This window comes from Taudactylus pleione, unplaced genomic scaffold (genome assembly GCF_031769625.1).
Source record: "Taudactylus pleione unplaced genomic scaffold, aTauple2 ptg000309l, whole genome shotgun sequence".
Classification (NCBI taxonomy): domain Eukaryota; kingdom Metazoa; phylum Chordata; class Amphibia; order Anura; family Myobatrachidae; genus Taudactylus; species Taudactylus pleione.
Window position 1 is genome coordinate 5,977,058 of NW_028284710.1, and position 19,472 is coordinate 5,996,529.

Consider the following 19,472-nt stretch of genomic DNA (forward strand, 5'->3'; position numbering starts at 1 on the left):
GTGGTGTCTCCTGCAGCATCCTGGGCACCAGCCTCCTCCTACTGATGGTGCCAACGTCACTGCCACCGCTGATTCTGGAAAATTACATCCCATCTATACAGTCCATACATAACTTTACATATTTTCTCGTTCTTCACTTTCAGATCCTCTGTGTGTATCTGGGTCATACAGTCCACAAATCTGGCTGGCCCAATATGCAATCGGTAGCACCTATGCTTGTGTATCAATCTCTATTTCCCTATAGATTGTAAGCTTGTCTATTACTGTTTGTTCCCAATTGTAAAATGCAACAGAATGTGCTGGCGCTATATAAGTAATATTATTATTATTATTATTATTATTAATAATAATAATATATTTTTGAAAGGGGCATGGGGCCCATTATTGAGATTTTTGCCCTTAGCCGATCTAGTGTTCCAGTATAAATATAAACTAACAAGAACATCAGCCATATGATTAAGCTTCCTATGGACAGGCCATAGAATTAACCATATGATCTAAATATCACCCTCTATGAGAAAACTGAACATGCCAACCAAACGAAGAAACAATATTAGTACAAGTGAAAATAAAAACAGTAGCTGAACATCTTTAAGATTAATAAAATTCCTTCATCAAAAGTGGTAGTTCGTTATTTGGTGAAATATAAGAAAAGGGCAACTTGGACTCATTCTAAATGACATGTGAGCCCATATTTTCGGACAGGATGTAAAGATTAAGAAAATCTAAGCTTCAGTCCAGAGAACAATTATGAGCAAAAGATTAATACTAATTATTAAGAATTAAATATTCTTTTTGTAATGAGCTTATTGCTGTGAGACATTATTAAATAAATCCCTATTTTATTTCTACAAATTCTATGTAACCTTTCTTCTTAACCAAATATACATCTTTCCCTTTCACCCCTATTGAAAGAATAGTGCATACCAAATTGCACATTTGTATTATATATTTTACAATCAAATATCTGTGTCAATAAATACATTAACCAATCAACAAAAAAACACAAAGCATTATAATTTATTCCCCAAAAATATAAAGATTGATACACATTTGCAATATGATATTACTACTGTTATTAGAAATTATTTTAACTCAACATTTAAGACAATTATCATCACTTATATTGTCATAAGTATATTTCTCTGTGCTGTATATTTAATAAAACCGAAGTAAGCAAACCAATAAGTGCTGAGTACAATTAAATCTCCATTCTTACCACCTACCGTTCCAAAGTTACTAAGGGCCAGATGTACTAAGCTCTGAAAAGTGATAAACTGGAGAGCGATAAACCACCAGCCACTCAGCTCCCAACTGTCATTGTCATTTTTCAAACACAGTCTGTAACATGACAGTTGGGAGCTGAGTGGCTGGTGGTTTATCGCTCTCCAGTTTATCACTTTTCAGAGCTTAGTACATCTCCCTGTAAGTGTTAAAACTATACTGTAAGGTTTCTCCATGCTTTGGCAAAAACAAAACCGAAACCGACAAATCAGTTCCATTCTCCAAATTATAATGAGGAAGGGGGTGTTTCATTCACACTGGTTGGTAGTGCAGATTTATATGTAACATGCAGACACAACAGGATACTGATTATAGTGATGCCAAATACTTCTAATAAATAATTCAAAGATTATATAGATCACTCCAATCTTTTTACTATTCAAACACCGATAGAGTCATAATATACAGTTATATAATCAAATACACGGGGTGGCCTCCCATTTAAGTATGGATGGTTTTGATTTTGTATAGGAAACACTTTGGACTCACCCTGGTACCAAATACTGAAGTTATCGCAAACAGCAAGGAGCGCCAGACGGGTGATTTTTGTCCAGTGTGGACAATTGTCTCAGATAAGGCAATTTTTTTTATACATTTCTGAGTGTATTTTATGAAGAATTTTTACTTAAAAAACTTGCAAATGGTATTGCACTAGACTAGGGCATTTTTTCCAAATCTATTCCAGATAATATGAACTACTGGATCATTAAAGAATCATTAAAGGATGCTGAAGACTCTATTGGTGTTTGGATGGTTGAAAGATTGGAGTGATTGAATTGAAAGTACGCATCACTGTATTCATTATCTGTCTACATGTTATGCTATGAGCATTGCCCCCTATTATTAAATAAAGTCCAGATCCACCCAGCTTCTGCAATTAGGTATACTATAGGCTGTACCATTTTGGCCCACAAGTCCATGTGCTAATCAATACAAGGAGGACATTGTGTCACAAATGAGAATGTAAACTTTTGCACTTTTCTAAAGGACCCTTTAAAGAATAGATAACGCATCTATTTAACATGAGTATTATATGCAATGTTTAACATAGTGAAATAACGGGATATATAGACGGCGTCTGGATTTCGGCGACTGTCTTTAGTCGCGCGTCGGTATTTAGACGCCAGGATTTAGTCAGACGGCATCCCGGCCATCTGCATTTTGACTGTATACCAAAATAACATACATAATATAACAGCATTTCTTTCGCAATCAAATGAGTCCATTATGTTGTTCTTCAGACCTTTGCAGCAGGTTGCCATGTTAATGTAATGTAACATAACATTATTGAACGTTAGCGCTATTCTCGGTGGTAACAGGTTGTGAAAGAGGAACATTCCTCCCCTTGCCACACAACAGCGATCAATGAATGCTATTGCTTTCAAGTTGAAGAAACTAGTCCTTACTATATTTGATATCATTCTTGATCTAAATCAGATTGCATTAGAAAATGGTCTTCTAAACTATACTTGCCGACATTTTTAACAATGACGATGCTTCCTAGAGAAGTGAGTGGGATGCTTGAGTGTGGCCTTCTCTTTTCGGGACTGGAATAACTAAAGTTGTGAGTTGTGAGTCTCCCAGAATATAATGTATGTCTGAAAGATACCTGATGTGGCTACAGCTGTTTGCAACAGAGTGGAGATGAAATACTTTATTGTATTTTGGTTTTTTTTCTTGTTGTCCTATACACAAAAACCTGGGCAAAAAATGTAAATGTTAGGCTAAATGTAAATGCAATATATTACCTATAGTAACAGTATTATTTTATTTGTGCAAACTGTTGTTTTATGATAGACTAGTGTTTACTTCATTAAAGCAGGCAAGAGTGATTGATTTAGTGTATGCTGTGCCAACAGGTTTCATGCACTGGGCTTCTGATTGTGAAACTATTATGATAAAATCCTAATTTATGAGACCATTAAGCAAGAGTATAATACATTTCCATTATATATGCTCTAGCGACCCGCCCCGGTTTCGCACGGGAGCAATTTTGAAATTACGGTGATAGTATTTTTTAACCGAGGTCTTATAAAATTGCCTTGTAGACATTAGTCGTTTTTCCTCCTGACGTCGACACGAAAAGATTTACGGCTCTATTTATTATCAATATTTTTACTAAAATAAAGTGAAAAAGGGTGTTTTCACACCCTTTTCACATTGTTTTAGTTTCACCTAAAGTTACTACAGGGCAATTGGAGTAGAATTCGTAAAATTCTACTCCAACTCCTAAGTATCACTTATTTTTAGTAATCAGATCGCATTTCCCATAATTGTAATGGGAAATGCGATCTGTGTGCAAGTTACTAAAAATAAATTGTGAAAAAAATATGTGGGGAGGCCCCGTGATAATAACGCCACCTGGGAGGTGGCGTTATCCAGAGTCTCCCCCGGTTACTGGAGACCTGCTCCGCTCTAACGTGCAGAGCTGAGCCCGGAGCCAGCCCCAGTGATCAGCTGTGTGGTCTAAACAGACCACACGCTGATACACTGCAAAAAAAAAAATATTAAAAAAAATTAACTTAGCTGAGTCCAGGGACTGGAGTTTGGGACTCCGGTGATGTCCTCCCTCCGGTCAGCTGGTCTCCCATACTGCACTGCGGCCCGGTCATCAGGTGACCGGGTTCCAGTGCAGTATGAGATGTCAGCTGACCGGAGCAATGGAGGACATCACCGGAGCCCGGATCATGCAGGTAAGTGCAATTAAGGGAGGGGGGGCCGCGGGGGTTCAGCGATCGCAGGGGGTGGGGCTTAGAGCCGGGGCGGGGCTTAGCACCAGGGGGATAGCAGCGGCGGCCGGTTGGCACATGCGCTGGCACTTGTCACGGTATTTTTTGCAAAAATACAGTGATAAGGCTGCAGAGGGGATTCGCAGGGACAGAGCTTTATCGCAATGTCCCTGCAAGGGATTTTTAGTAAATCCCTGTGATATTGCCTGAATTCGCAATGCGAATTCAGTCGGTAATATCACACTACAATCTGCATTAGAAATGTCATTGTAGTAAATAGAGCAGTGATTTTCAACCTTTATTAACTCGAGGCACAGTACGCAAGATATTAAATTTGCCAAGGCACACCATTCGTCGATGCGGCATGCGCAACCTATGGAAAACATACATATTGGCTCCCACATAAAAAAAGCACACATATTGACCCCCACAGGAATAAAACGCACATACATTGGCCCCCATAGGAATAAAACGCACATACATTGGCCCCCATAGGAATAAAACGCACATACATTGGCCCCCATAGAAATAAAACACACATACATTGGCCCCATAGAAATAAAACACATACATTGGCCCCCACAGAAAAAAAAATAGCATTGGATGACCCCCACAGAAAAAAAAAAAATAGATATTGCTGGCTCCCAAAGAAAAAAAAGCCCACATTGCTACACATAAAAAATAAATTGACATTTTGCATACTGTCCCTACCTGTCCCTCGTCACCAGAGCTGTCAGCAGGGTGCAGCATGCAGGCAGGCAGGCTGGCTGGCTGGGGGTGCTGGTCACCGAGGGCTTGCTGGCTGTACTGGTGGCCGTGGGGCGGGCTGTCTGGCTGGTGAGGCAGGCAGGCGGGCTGACGGTGTTGGTGGCCGCGGGGCTGGCTTGCTCGCTGGTGAGAGAGGCAGGCTGGCTGGCGGTGCTGGTGGCCGCGGGGCTGGCTTGCTCGCTGGTGAGAGAGGCAGGTTGGCTGGCGGTGCTGGTGGCCGCGGGGCTGGCTGGGGAGGCAAGCTGGCTGACTGGGGGTGCTGGTGGCCTTCATGCAGGGCTTCTCTAGGGGCCGCGGAGCTGACTAGATACGCGGCGTGCGTGACCTGTGATGTCACGCCGCCGCGTCTGCATAGGTGATGGACCGGGCACGCCTGAGACTCCCAGAGGAGCTCAGCGCTGCCCGGATCGCAGTATGGCAGATCTGACTGGCAGCTCTGACCGGTGGATCTGACCACGCGGCACACTAAACAACCGCTCGCGGCACACTAGTGTGCCGCGGCACAGCGGTTGAAAAACGCTGAAATAGAGCCCTTAGTTTTAACATAACATGCAAAAGGTTCATGTAAAGTTGTCCATGAGAACTACAGTCCAGCCACATTAAGGGGCATATGTGTCAAAGCTTGATGTGAGATAAAATTGTGAGATATATATCACCAACCAATCAGCTTCTAACTTACATTTTGCAGGCTGTGTTTAAGAAATGATAGTTTGGAGCTGATTGGTTGGTGATATATATTTCACAATTTTATCTCACATCAAGCTTTGATACATATGTCCCTATGAGGGGTATTCAATATAGGAGCGAAAAGTCTGTACTGGACTTTTCGCTCCACATCGGAGATTTTCCTGGGATAAAGTAGGATTGAAGGCTACGAAAACGGGACCCGGCAAAGTAGGATCGGCGAAAAAAAACTAAATTTACCTGGAATAAATTGTAGGACCCCCCTAAAACATGGGGGATCACTATGGGTACCCCCGTTTAAGCCTGCAAATGAAAGTCGGGGCTTTAAATAGCGGCTGCAGGTGTTTTTTTCCCGACATTGAAGAAGTGCTGCAGAAGAGCACTTAGGTTTTTTCGTTTTTTTAAGTGGTCCCATCAAATTTGGGGTAGATGAAAATGGGTACTAGCATATTTTTAAGTCCCTAAAGTCTTTATTTAAAAATTCAGCAAATATGCACCTGCCGCTAATAGCCTATTCTAGAATACACCTGCCGCATACTTGCAGAATAGCCCTGCACCTATTTCCCTATTTTTAAAAAATTTTTTCCCCCCTTTCTTTTTTCACCCCAAATTTTAAATAATTTTTTGGGGTGTGCCTATTATTTTTTTTTTTACTTTTTTTGACACAGTTTATTTTAAAATGACATTCCCAGGGATGCAGGCTATTTTTTTTTAAGCCTGCACCCCTAAACCCCAATTCTGCACTTTTTTTCGCCACCTATTCAGTGGTGAAAAGTTATCCCCGTTTTTTTTAAAAGACTTTTCGAACCTGCAAAAAGTCTTTGAAATTGAATATAGTGTAAAACCAAAACCAGCGAAAATGACGTCATCGGTGCAAAATTATCGCAAAAACTGACTTTTCGCTCCAAATTGAATTGCCCTGTAAGTGTCTGTCTCTGTGCTTTATTTATTGTCATGCCAAAGCAGACTCTTACCAGGAATTGGACTTGTTTGACATTAAAGAATCGTTTTTCACATAAATTAAATATGAACGGTAAAAAAAGGGAAAAACTTACATTTTATATCAGTAAACAGGGCTTACGTTAATTTCTCTGAGGAAACCGGATAATACGTAACAGTCTATATATGGTATAAAATAAAGTCAGTTTTCATTGACTTTTGTCATAGATTAATGTTTCATAAACCTTAATTTTCCTCCACAAATGATCTATAGAATAGTGAAAACTGCATCAAAATCCATCCAGTGGTTCTCAAGATTAGCCCGAGCAGACAGACAGAAGCCTACCAGGGACTTTATTTTATACTATGGAAAGAAACAGATATAGAATTTTACACCTACCCCCAAAGTTACTTAACCTGACATGCTTTAGCAAAAGTAAAAAAAATGAATGGAGAAAACTAGTGAGCACAATATACTGAAGAAAATCAGTATAGAAAAAACTGATAAAATAAATGTTGATATAAGGGTATATAGCATGTTTGCCATTAAAAACAACAATTTTACTAGTGGAGAAAAGGAGCGACTTTGAGCTGTTAAGAGATTGGAGTTCACCGTTAACCTAATCTATTACACTGCACAACAATGAAAATGTTTCTGATGTGAAAATAGTTACTTCTAATTGATTTCAGCATGCAAAGAATGAATATGACATTTAAAACTCTCAGTTAGAGTTCCGAGATATAGCCCACTTATGACGATGTAGAGGTATTCCTAGTGAAGTGGGCAGAATGGAGAGAATCTTACCAGCAATCTGCGTGATTCACGGGATTACCCAAACAAGATAACTATGGTGCACTGAGTGACAAGCATAGTGAGCGATTCCACCAAGACATTTCAGCAATGGAAGAAAGATATCAGGGTAGGTGATCACTACTGTTGGACAGTGACAAGAGATGCCCCAGAAGAGGAGTACAAGCGACAAGCAAAGAGAAAGCACCCCCATGAATAGGCCACTATATTAGATAGTACTTTCGTATGCTGTATGTTTGTTTTGTTTTGTGTTCTTATTTGTGATTGATTGAATTCAAACAACTGTTATTTATTTTCTATTAAGAAAATATCAGATTATTTTAAAATAGCTTTTCACTATGACTATATTACTAATGTACATACAGTATAGTGCAAGTAGTGTAGCTCAAAAAATAGAGCTAGTAATAACATTCTGAAATCATTTTAGTTTTTCTTGACCTCAAATTAGTATTGTATGACTATTTTTAGAAAGGGAACAAATGAATAGTATTAATTTGTTGTACAGTGTTATTAGTACTATTACTAGCATTAGCCCAAGACTTAGCTTAATATCAAAACTTATGGATGAAGCACATTAACTTAGGCTAATAGTGAAATACGTGCCTGAAAAAATGAAGAGGATGCGTTTAGTGATCATTACTCAACCACATTGTTAGTTTAATGTGTACTGTTATAAACAAGAAAACCAAATATAATGTTTGCTGAAGTAGTTCTGAATACACTGACTGTGGATTTTATGCACAACAGTAAATATTTACAGCATCAAACCTTTGCATGATTTCATACATTTCCCTAATATAAACTAAATCCAAATATTTGTGTTTCCCTTTTGTTGTAAGAATGTAGTTTTACATAAAGGGGATAAATAGCTGATTGGAGATTCAATGGGCTAATGCCCTGTACACACTGGACAATGTGTGTACGGAGAGACATTGGCAGCAGCGGGCCCGACGGGGGAGCCGGCATCGTTAAGTGCATCCACACTTGTCAATGACGATCGTCGGCATGGGAAGGGGGGTGAAGCGGGGCCATGCTGCATTCGGCCGCATGGCATCGTTAACGATATCCCCAGATTAGGCTGCATGTACAGACGAGTAGGGATATCGTTAACGGCCCGCGGGAACGCGCATGGTTCGTGGTTAAGTTCATACACACACTGGATGACTTGCACGATATATCGTTCAACTATATCGTTATCGTTCATAAAAATCGGCCAGTGTGTACTGGGCTTACCATAATTTAGATGGCACAATTTTCTTCTTGGCACAGGGCAAATTTACTTTATTGAAACACTGTGATCAAATCACAGTGCTTTGAAACCATTTTTTGTCACACTGTATAATTAGTAGACAGTTACATAATTTAAACACCATAGCTTGGTCTAAACTGTTATGCTGCCAGTGGTAGACTTCTAGGTGAGAAGGGGGAATTTCAACATGTACCCTCTCAAAAAAATAAATACTAAGCTAAAACTAAAATGATGTTGTTGTTTTTTATTACATAGGTTTGGATCTGTGCTGGTGTCAGACTGCACTATATTACATCTATTGCTACAGTACTTGACATTTCCAGCTCCAGCCACTAACGGCTGTTTCTTGTCCTTAACCAACAGGGCCAGTGTTTCATCAGAAAGACTTACATCTCCAAGTACGGACTGGAGATCAGTACCATTATGGTGAGACATTGGGCCTGATTCAGACCCACTCGCGAGCGGCTGTCCGCTCGCAAGTGGGTCGATGTTATGGACTGAGCATGCGCACGACGGAGGGAGCTCCGTCGTGCGCATGCGCCAGACGCGACGAGCGAAGGAAAGTCCTTCGCTCGTTGTGTCCGATCAAAGGGGGCGTGCTGTCAATGTTGATTGACAGCACGCCCCCTTTGGTGGGCGTGCCGGGGGCGTGCCTCCCTGACGGGGGCGTTCCCACGGGAACGCCTCCCGTCAGAAGCCGGCCCACTGACATCACTAGTGATGTCAGTGGGAGTGATTTTGGCTCTGATAGAGCCAAAATCACTCCGGAGCTTGCGGTTGAAAACCTCAACCGCAGGCTCCGGCTCGCAAATTCGATGGTCGCGATGGTCTCGACCATCGCGACCATCACAATGCACGCTCGTATAGCCTGTGGGTGGTGACCCACAGCTATACGAGCGTCCAGGAGGACGCTCCATGAAAATGGAGCCCGGCCCTCATTCAGAGCGTGCGCTCTGCTCAGAGCGTACGGCTCTGAATGAGGGCCATTGTTGCTAATTGTTTCTGGACTTTTATTAGTCAGAGGGATTGGATTTTTACCTTACTGAGGATTTTTATATACAGTTTTCCTGCTGAAAGGTGCTCATAAATTGTATTTTTATTTTTAATATATTATGCATTGTTTCCTATTAGTGTGTACTTATTGCTTATTTATTAAACTATCGATTTTATGTGGTGAACGCATTATCTCTTTTTTGGATTTGTGTAATTGAATGAATGCAGTGCTGTCTTTCTTTATCTTTATTTGCATTTATTTGGTTGGCTACCATTTAATACAGCAGCTTGATTCACTCACTGTTATTCATTACCAAGGTAGATTAAATACACCTGTATGATATAATGATTTTTCCATTCCAGCGCCTTGGGCATATTTGTTGTCCGTGCATGTAAACCCGTATTTTGGAGAATCAATCACTACAACTGACTGCAGCTCCAATATCTCCTGCTACTCTCTGTCTCCTTCAAACATGGTTTGGAGGGGACCTTCACAAGTACTATGGATTAAAAATTAGTATTAGATGCACTTGGTACTGTTTGATTCCCATGTTAAATCTGAATGGTTATGGTATACTGTAGTTCCTTATTAAATATGATGCTCTGGCATAAGAAATCATTAGTCTAAAATTAACTTTGATGGCAGCCTTGAGGCATTTAAAGAGACAATATACCATGCCTCAGACACTGCTGACAAGCAGTGTCTGTAAATATGCAATGGTTTTTATTATTAGAAGTTTTGCTCTAATATGTGAATGTGAGATTGCCTACCACATTTCAGGTCAGACATTCATAGACCTTTTGCCTTCCAACTTGAACTCTCAGTCTGCCTTAAGGTTCACATAGTTTTTTTTTATGTTTCTCTACTGAAACTGGTGATCTTGTAATCTGGTGATCTCAAATACATTTCCTGGCCATATCTTAATAAACACAAAGAATTTGTCATATCAAGAATTCATACATTGTTTTTGAGATGTACTACATTGTTTACTTAAAATGGAATGGAAAACAGATTACAGTTATGAATATTGTGTGATAATTCCAACTAGACACTGCCATTTCCTCTGGAACTTGCACTGAATTAAGAAGGGTAGTATTATTTATTTATTTACCAGTTATTTATATAGCGCACATGTATTACACAGCGCTTTGCAGAGAATATTTGGCCATTCACATCAGTCCCTGCCCCAGTGGAGCTTACAATCTATATTCCCTTCCACATGCACACATATGGGTTTTTTGTTGGGGGGCAATTAACCTACAAGTATATTTTTGGAGTGTGGGAGGACACCGGAGTACCCAGGGGGAAACCCACGCAAGCACAGGGAGAATATACAAACTCCACACAGTTAGGGTCATAGTGGGGCCCAGACATCGAGCCACTTGCAAGTGCTGTGTGCTTGCGAGCGACTCTGAATTAGGCCCATGTTGTGCCACCTTGTATTACTCATAATTAAAAGTTTTGCATGCCACCTTAGCATTTGAGTATCTGCTGCTCTATACAACCAGTTGATACCTAAACACTTTCAAGTTCAAGCTCCATTGGCCTTAATTGGGACATACAAGAATAATGAGTTTCTTGTAGTTACATGAGAACAAAGTGAATTCCTTTTACACCCACATGAAAACAAATTGAAATTCTTTTGTTCAATCATCAACATGATTGTAGTAGTTAAAGTCAACTTGGAAATGAAACAGATCCTATGTGTACTGGGGGATGCACCACAAAGGATGTGGTAGTATTAGGTATATATGGGGACAAGTCTTAGGGGTATATTTACTAAAGTGCAGGTTTTTAAAATTGGAGATGTTGCCCATAGCAACTAATCAGATTCTAATTAACATTTATCTAGCACATTCTAGAAGATAATAGGTAGAATCGGATTGGTTGCTATAGGCAACATCTCCACTTCTAAAAACTCGCACTTTAGTTATATACCTCTTACAGTCAAAATATCCTTGTTGCCAAAAGTAGTCATGGCTTCAAACCACCAAGCCTTTGAGGACAGCTTCTTCTGAGGTATACTAAATTGCACTTAAAGATCAAGCACCTTATATTAGGTAAATGGCATATTAGAGCACCGGGTACATGCAAGTTCACCTGTAGTGAAAAAAAAAACTAGACCCGTTACAATCTCTAATATCAAAAACAAACATATACTTTAATAATGGTTTTAATCCAAAGGGCAATGTCAGAATTACTCTCTCTACTTTAATAGAATAATCCACCTTGTAAAGAAAAACAGCACATTGCCAAATAATGAGGGATGTATTTGAAGTATTACATCATCAAATAAGACCAAGCAGTCATACCTGTGGTACTGTCATGTAGGGAAACCCAACTTATATTTTTATAAAGAACACAGGATACCAAAAGACATGAAAGTTGGAATCGTCTTTGGGTTATCATCTAGTATGCAGGGCTATGGAAAGGAACCAATACTAAAAAAAAAAAATCCTTTTAGCACAGATGAAATATTTAAAGTAAATAAGGTGGCCTTTAATTCTAATATGAGTTGCTAAAGGAGCATCTGTAAATTCTCCCCAGCCTTTATGCATCAGTAGTGTTATATCAGTTGGTCAAATAGAAAGTCCTATCCATGGAGTCAGGTAATTGGTGCTGTACCCTGACATATTAATGTGTGACAGCTTTAGGGAGATGTTCTCAAATGGGCAGGTCCCTCAGAGATATGCAGATAGTTGAAACGAGTCTATATTACAGTATATGCCTACATTTAAGGTATTTAAAAATATTTTTTTGGAAATAGTTAAAGTGTACCTTAGGTAATACAATGATAAAAAAGCATAAAAAGACATGTTCATTGTATATTACCTGCTTTGCTGCCCATCGCACAAATGTAAAGTATTACAGTGTTTCAAAATTTTAATTGAAAAGGAGTGGGGATTAGGTGAATAAAAAAACACCATAAGAAACCTTAAACAGCCCAAGTGATTGACATAAAAGCAGAAATAACGGGAATATATCTTTTGTAGAGTGAATACCTATATACTGTAGACATCCACTGCTAACAATGAACTAGTGTTGCAGTTAAAATAATAGACGTATTATCAGGGTTAGATTTTAATTCAACTACTAGAAAGTCCAAGTAGTTTAAATGACCACCTAGGAGTCACGGTCTTTGAATACCTGCTGTGCTGTCTAACATTTGGCATGGTATTATGCAACATACATGACGTAGGAGAAGCGTCAATTCTGGTAATCAAGGGGAAAGCAAGAAATAAAGTTATTTGGAGAAATAAGTAATTAACATGAATTCTCTCAGGATAGTAAGCCAATATCTCTCCATTGCATTCAGTACTACATCCGTATGCCAAGATATTACAAGCTACATATATATTACAATGGCAGGTATCTTGAGCTGGGCATGCTCAACAGCTTCACCCAGGTGACTTGAAGTCATGAGAAGGTCCTGAGAAAGGGCCAGTTCATCTACTACAAGCAACCAATAAGGCCCAAAATGGCAGGTATTGACAAATTCCTTACATTTCCCCATAGCAATAGAACCCTTGCCACTGCTCACATTGCTGAGCTTCACCTGATGAAGCTGGCCAGATGCTTTCTACAAAAAGAATAATGGAGAGCACTGACGGCCTTGTTTTGATGAGTATGTAATGGATCACAACTACTAGCATACAACCAGTAGTGGCTCCAGGCACGGGCAAGCCAGTCCGTCGCCCGGAGCGCCACTGTATCCGTAGAGCACAGGAAATGCCCACCCTCCCTCCCGTCGGTAGAGGAATTATGTAAGCTCAGGGGGAGGGAGCAGAGGAGGGAAGGGGCGGCAACTCAATAAGGCGCTGGGTGCAGCACAGTCTAGCGCCGGCCCTGCATACGACCATAACATCAAAGTATTTTGGATAAGTCTCTCTTAGAGTAGACAGGACAGATTACACTGATGTTAAAAATATCTACACTTTGTAGCTGGCGTAAACAGGGCACAGGCAGATGTGATCATGTTTTAAGAGCACAGGTTAAGGTAATCCTTTTATGGGTGCTTAGGTTGGTTTATAATTGTTTTGTGTGGCAAAAGCTGGTTTAAACAGAATAGAGGCTGGTGTAATGGGCACACAGGCTTGTGCAATTATATTTGGTGTAGTTTGTAACATGTTCTGTTTATTCTAAACATTTGGGCTATATACTGGTATATCATTTGATGTGCTATCATTAACCTTCAGGATGCCGGTGGTCAGGATGCCAGCGCCAGGATTCTGACATGTGCCAGGATTCTGGTGCTGGTATTCCAAGTGCCGGCATCCCATGTGCCGGGATTGTGACAACATCTCTATAGTCCATCCCATAGTTTTTAAGTGACTTGCAAAATTTTAACTACTTGTAAAATGTTGTTTACAAAATTGCTGTTTTTCTTGGCACTGGCTCCTAACTTTTATGTAGTTACAGGACCTGGATCAATTAAAAAAAAAATCCTAATTTTATAACAAATGCAACTTGTATTTTTATACTTTGTTATACACCAGAATCATCTTCTTTAGGTTATAATGATGATCTAATGTACTGTATATTTGTTATTTGCAACAGTCCACATAAACTCCTAGAATCAGGCTAGAGAGATCTTCACCTATAGCAACCGCCTTTCCCGTAGAGATTTATGTTCTCACAGGTACTCAGATGTCCTCAGGTCTTATACTTATCATGATAGTAGGAGCTTATGTATGGGCAGCAGGTGGCAGCAGGGAGAAGTCTGGAGTGGAAATCAGACTGCAATAATCCAGAGCCAGATGGAGTGTACTTACACTCAAAAGCTAGAGCTAAGATCAGCTACAAACTTATAGGGAGGTGATAGGCTGCAATAATCCAGCCATATGGAGTGTACTTACACTCAAAAGCTAGAGCTAAGATCAGCTACAAATTTATAGGGAGGTGATAGGCTGCAATAATCCAGCTATATGGAGTGTACTTACACTCAAAGCCAGAGCTGAGATCAGGTACAAACTAACAAGGAGTTGATGCAGATATTTAGCTAAAAGGTATGCAGCTGAACTGAGAGCTGGACTGGAGCCTTGGGCAAGGTATAAGCAAACAGTAGAATAGAAGCAAGCAGGAGGTATGCTGTAAGCAGGTGCTGAAATAGGATAGACAGGATTCAAACCACAAGCAGGAGGAAACAAGGAGCTGGTCACATCAATGGCTGGCAAAGATGCTATAACCGTCAGGGAGGCTAAGCCACCCTCCTGCCTTTTATCCTCCCAGGAACCAATCAGGTTGCCCGCTGGAACCAACTCCCACGGCAGCTGCAAGGGCGGGAATAATAATGGGAGGTGTCCTGGCTACTGTGGCAACCGTCAGGACCATAACCCCCCACGACTGACGTCACAGCGTCATGATCCAGTTTCCCTGGTTGCTAGATAGCCTCCAGGACCTGGTTTGGGATTGTAAGCTGCTGTGGCTAGCGCGGACGCTCATAACAATATTAATTATAATTAACAATGCTATTTGTAACTTTTCCTGCACTTTAGGGCCTAGAGCAGCGGTGGCTTACCTGTGGCTCTTGAACTACATGTGGCTATTCCATTGTTCTGATGCGGCTCCCAACTGACACTGACTGCCTCCTCTAATAGGTGCGCAGCTGTTCAGCTGAGGCACGTCCTTTGTTGCAGCAGTCTGCTCCACTCCGGAGGCATGTATGGGTGATGTGGTAATGTCACGCCGCAAACAGGAGGCAGAGCTCAACTTGTGACTGAACCTGTAGCCATGAGGAGGTTACCTACAGTACGTGACACAGACAGTTGCAACAGGGAAAGAGCTGTGGGTTTTTTATTTTTTATTTTATTTTATTTGTGACATGTGGGGCGGCTGAAGTGGCCTGTGGAGTGAGAGGGAGTGTGGGGGAAGGTGGCTGGACGGGAGTGGCCCAGGGAGAGAGGAGGGCTGGAGTGGCACATGAAGGGCTGCTGTTGTGACACATGAGGGTCTGCTGGAGTGACATCTCAGGGGCTGGAGTAATACATGAGCGACTGCTAAAGTGACACATGGTGGTTGCGGTTGTGACACATGAGGGGCTGCTGGAGTAACAAATGGGGGCTGAAGTGACACATGAGAGGCTGCTAAAGTGATGCATGAGGGGGAATGGAGTGACACATGGAGGGGCTCAAGTGACACCAGGGGGGGGGGGGTTGGATTGTATTATGTGAATCTGGATTTTTTTGGCTTGTTTTTTTCAAATGTATTTTTTGTAGATGTGGCTTTTTCGGTGTATTTTATGTGGATGTGTTTTTTTTCAGTGTATTTTATGTGGATGTGGCTTTTTCAATGTATTATTTGTGTATGTGGCTTTTTCAGTGCATTTTACGTGGATCTGGCTTGTTTCAGTGGATTTTATGTGGATCTATTTTTTTCTATATTTTTTATATTGTTCTGGCTTTTTCTTTCCCTTTAATACTTACCACCACGGTGATTGTGTGTATGCGCTTATACATGCTCCTACAAACATCACACCAAGGGCGTGACCTAACTGGTCACGCCCTTTTTGCACGTGCGCCTTCAGCGTGCGCATGATCTCAGCTCTTTGCCGTACATACAGATATTTTTGGGCTCTTTGTCTCGTTGACAAGGTAGTGCATGGAATTATTTTTCAGATGCAGTCCAAACCCTTTTCATTTAAATTACTTATATTACTATAATAAAATATGCGGACATATGTACAATATTAACACCAAAAATGGTGACTTCTGATGTCATTTACTTCTGATGTCATTGCTGATTTCATTGCTTATAAATGGTGAGTTGATACTACCACTTCAGTGTTCAATAGGAAGACTTGTGTAATATGGAGAAATAAAGCAAATTCAACAGCGCCACATAATATTTTGGATATTAAAAGTCATCTCAAAAATCTGTGAACTATATATGGTTACAGAACTCCTGCGGTCTATTCACTAAACCTTGGAGTGAGATAAAGTGGAGAGAGATAAAGTACCAACCAATCAGCTCCTAAATGTCACTTTACACAGTTCGGAGCTCAATGGTTGCTACCTTATCTCTCTCCAAGGCTTAGAGAATAGACCCTTATGTCTTATAATGTTCCTATCATTTGGTGGGATATACATTATCCAAAATATCTAGTGCTTATGAACTGTATATTATCTTGTAGTAAATGTCCTAACATTATTATTTACTCAGAAGTGTGTTGGTTATTTCATTTCTGGGTCATTAAGGCCAACATATGGTACAAACTTTTCTACCTGATTCAGATATTACGCAAAACTACACCTAGACACATCAGCTATCTCCTTGCTCTCTGCATACACATCTATTTACTCTGTGATGGGCACAACAACTCTAACACAGTCAGCAATGGAGATTGTATAACTACTATAAATCGGAATGGTAAATCATTTTCTCTTGCCCAGAGTTATAAAATTGGGTCTTTTCTTATCCCTTTTCAATGAACTAACTATGGTACTGCTTATGACCCACTAACTAAGTGACAGTTAGCAAGGTAAAATTAAATAACTAGTGAAAAGAAATCCCAAAATATACACCCATCATCCCGAAGTATTCAGTTTTGCAGGATTACCAATTTGAAATTAACACAGCTTGGTTTTAAAAATCAAAACGCAGCTAAAAATTATACAAGACACAAACTTTCCTGGAGGCAACAAACAAACTGTAAAGGTATGCAGAGAGGAACCTGAGAACCCACACTCTCCACTTTCCCTGTTATAGTGTGCATTCTAGATGAGCGGTATTACATCATTTTCTAAAGACAGAAGTATTGGTAAGAATGGAATTTTCCATATCAAATAAAGAAAAAGAAGGCTATTTCAGGGTGCATACTCTAATATCCTTAGTTATTAGAACATAAAGTGTATTGGTATACATTAAAATGGTCTATTTTAAGCATATCACTTTTAATATCAGTAAAATCCACATGGGCAGAAATAGAAATATAAAAACAAAACTGTTATTTCAGAAATTAGATGTTTTCTCTTCTAACCATACAAAAAGCTAAATACAAAATATAGATAGTAGAAAGTGAAAATAAATGACATTTATATGTGTATTAAAATAACTGCTCTTTGGCCTCAACAAATCTCTCCAATTAACAGATATTTTAAGTTGTATAGTGTGGTCAGTTGAAGAATATATATACTGGTAATATTTATAAATAGGATATTTCCAGATATTTGGAGCAGGAATTATTTTTGTCTTTTCTAAGAATGGAATGTTGCAGGGAAAATACTGTCCATTTATTTCTAGTGTATTGTCATAATTAACCCCTTCCTTTATGGAAATTATCTGAAAAACTAAATGGGAATCTGAATTACGGTACGATTTTTTTTGCCAAGTCAGCAACATTTTACTACTTCCCTAACCTTGTATCTGTTATCAAGCAATGCCTTCTACAGGTAAGCCAGGGGTTAACTGCAGGAAGCTTTATTAGGGTATTAGCACTGAGCCAACTAACCCCTTGCTAATTGACTGTTTATGTCTCCATATTTATGAAAAATGCTAATTGTGAACAACCGTAGATAAAAGTATATCCGATTAAAATGATCCACGGAAACAATAAATAAAAAGCTTTCTAACAAAAAAAACCATTTCTCTCATACTGAGGACATCTGGAAAGCATTTATGACCCCTGCTTTCTAATGACAACTTTTAAAAGAGTGTTAGAAGCTCATTCATTAAAGCATTTCCAAACTTTCCCGCAAAATATTGCATTACGCACATTAAGAATCTTCCCATAGAATTCCATTGTATATTTACTTAACTTAAAAAATTATTCCAAATGCTCCAGTCAGCACTAAAATTTACATGAAGCAAACCAAAACAAACTTAATTATTGTCATAAACAGATGCATTGGATTACTTTATTTTGTGGACAAACAGCATTAAAGTGTGTTTAATAGATTTTTCAGTCTATTTTTAAATGCTCCAAATAATGCTTGTGTACGAAACCTTAAAACATTTTATGCTTATATTTTTCTATTTGAAATGTGTCTTCATTTGCAAATCTCCACTGAACTGTACAAAACCACAAAACTTTGCAAATGCGATATTCTAATACTGTTTATCATCATAGTCCAATTTTACAACTGTTTATACCTTACAATGTCATGTTTAGTACAGAATATGGGCAAAATTTACTAAGCGACAGTTTGACGGCGAGTTCTATTCTATTCTAAACCCCGGCGGTTTGGTGGCGAGTTCTATTCTGTTCTAAACCCCGGGGGTTTTGTAGCTGTTTTGCAGCGGTTTCTAAATGACAGCCCTGTTCTAACCTATTCTAAAATGTGTTTTGATGGCAGTTTTGTCCTTAGTAAATCTGCAGATAGCAAAACCACCACCAAACCACAGTCAAAACACATTTTAGAATAGAATAGAACAGGGCTGTAATTTAGAAACCGCTGAAAAACCGCCACCAAACCCCCGGTGTTTAGAACAGAATAGAACCCACCACCAAACCGCCGGGGTTTAGAATAGACTAGAAACCGCCGTCAAACCGCCACTTAGTAAATTTTGCCCTCTGCGTCTTTTTTTCCCACCTGTAGATACTTGATCCTGCCTGTATGTTTATTCGTATATATATATATATATATATATATATAAAATATCGTATAGCGGTGCACTCACCAGTCTTTCAATATACTTTTCATCAAAAAAATGCTTTGTTCCATAACACAATGAACAGGTACCTTGACAAAGGTCCATAGAGGTCCGAAACGTCGGAATCTGTTCATTGTGTTATGGAATAAAGCATTTTTTTTATGAAGTATGGTGAGTGCACCCCTATACAATATTGTATTTATTTGCCTGTGGAGATATCCCTGATCAAGCACTGGTGCTGCACCCCAGCGGACTGAATACAGATGAGTGTGTGCGGAATTCATATGCCTATATATATTTATATATATATATTAGGGGTGAGCGGATATATATATAAACTTTATATATGTGTATATACACACATATATGCATACACATCAGGATGATTATAAGATGTTACATTTAAAAAACAAAGCAATACGAGTT

General features: G+C 39.5%; 1 protein-coding gene across 3 annotated transcripts in view; it reads right to left on the minus strand.

The window, feature by feature from the left end:
* AHRR (aryl hydrocarbon receptor repressor) overlaps positions 1-19,472 on the minus strand; it is a 459,962-nt gene that overhangs the window by 414,649 nt on the left and 25,841 nt on the right. The gene's annotated exons all lie outside the window — the stretch shown is intronic.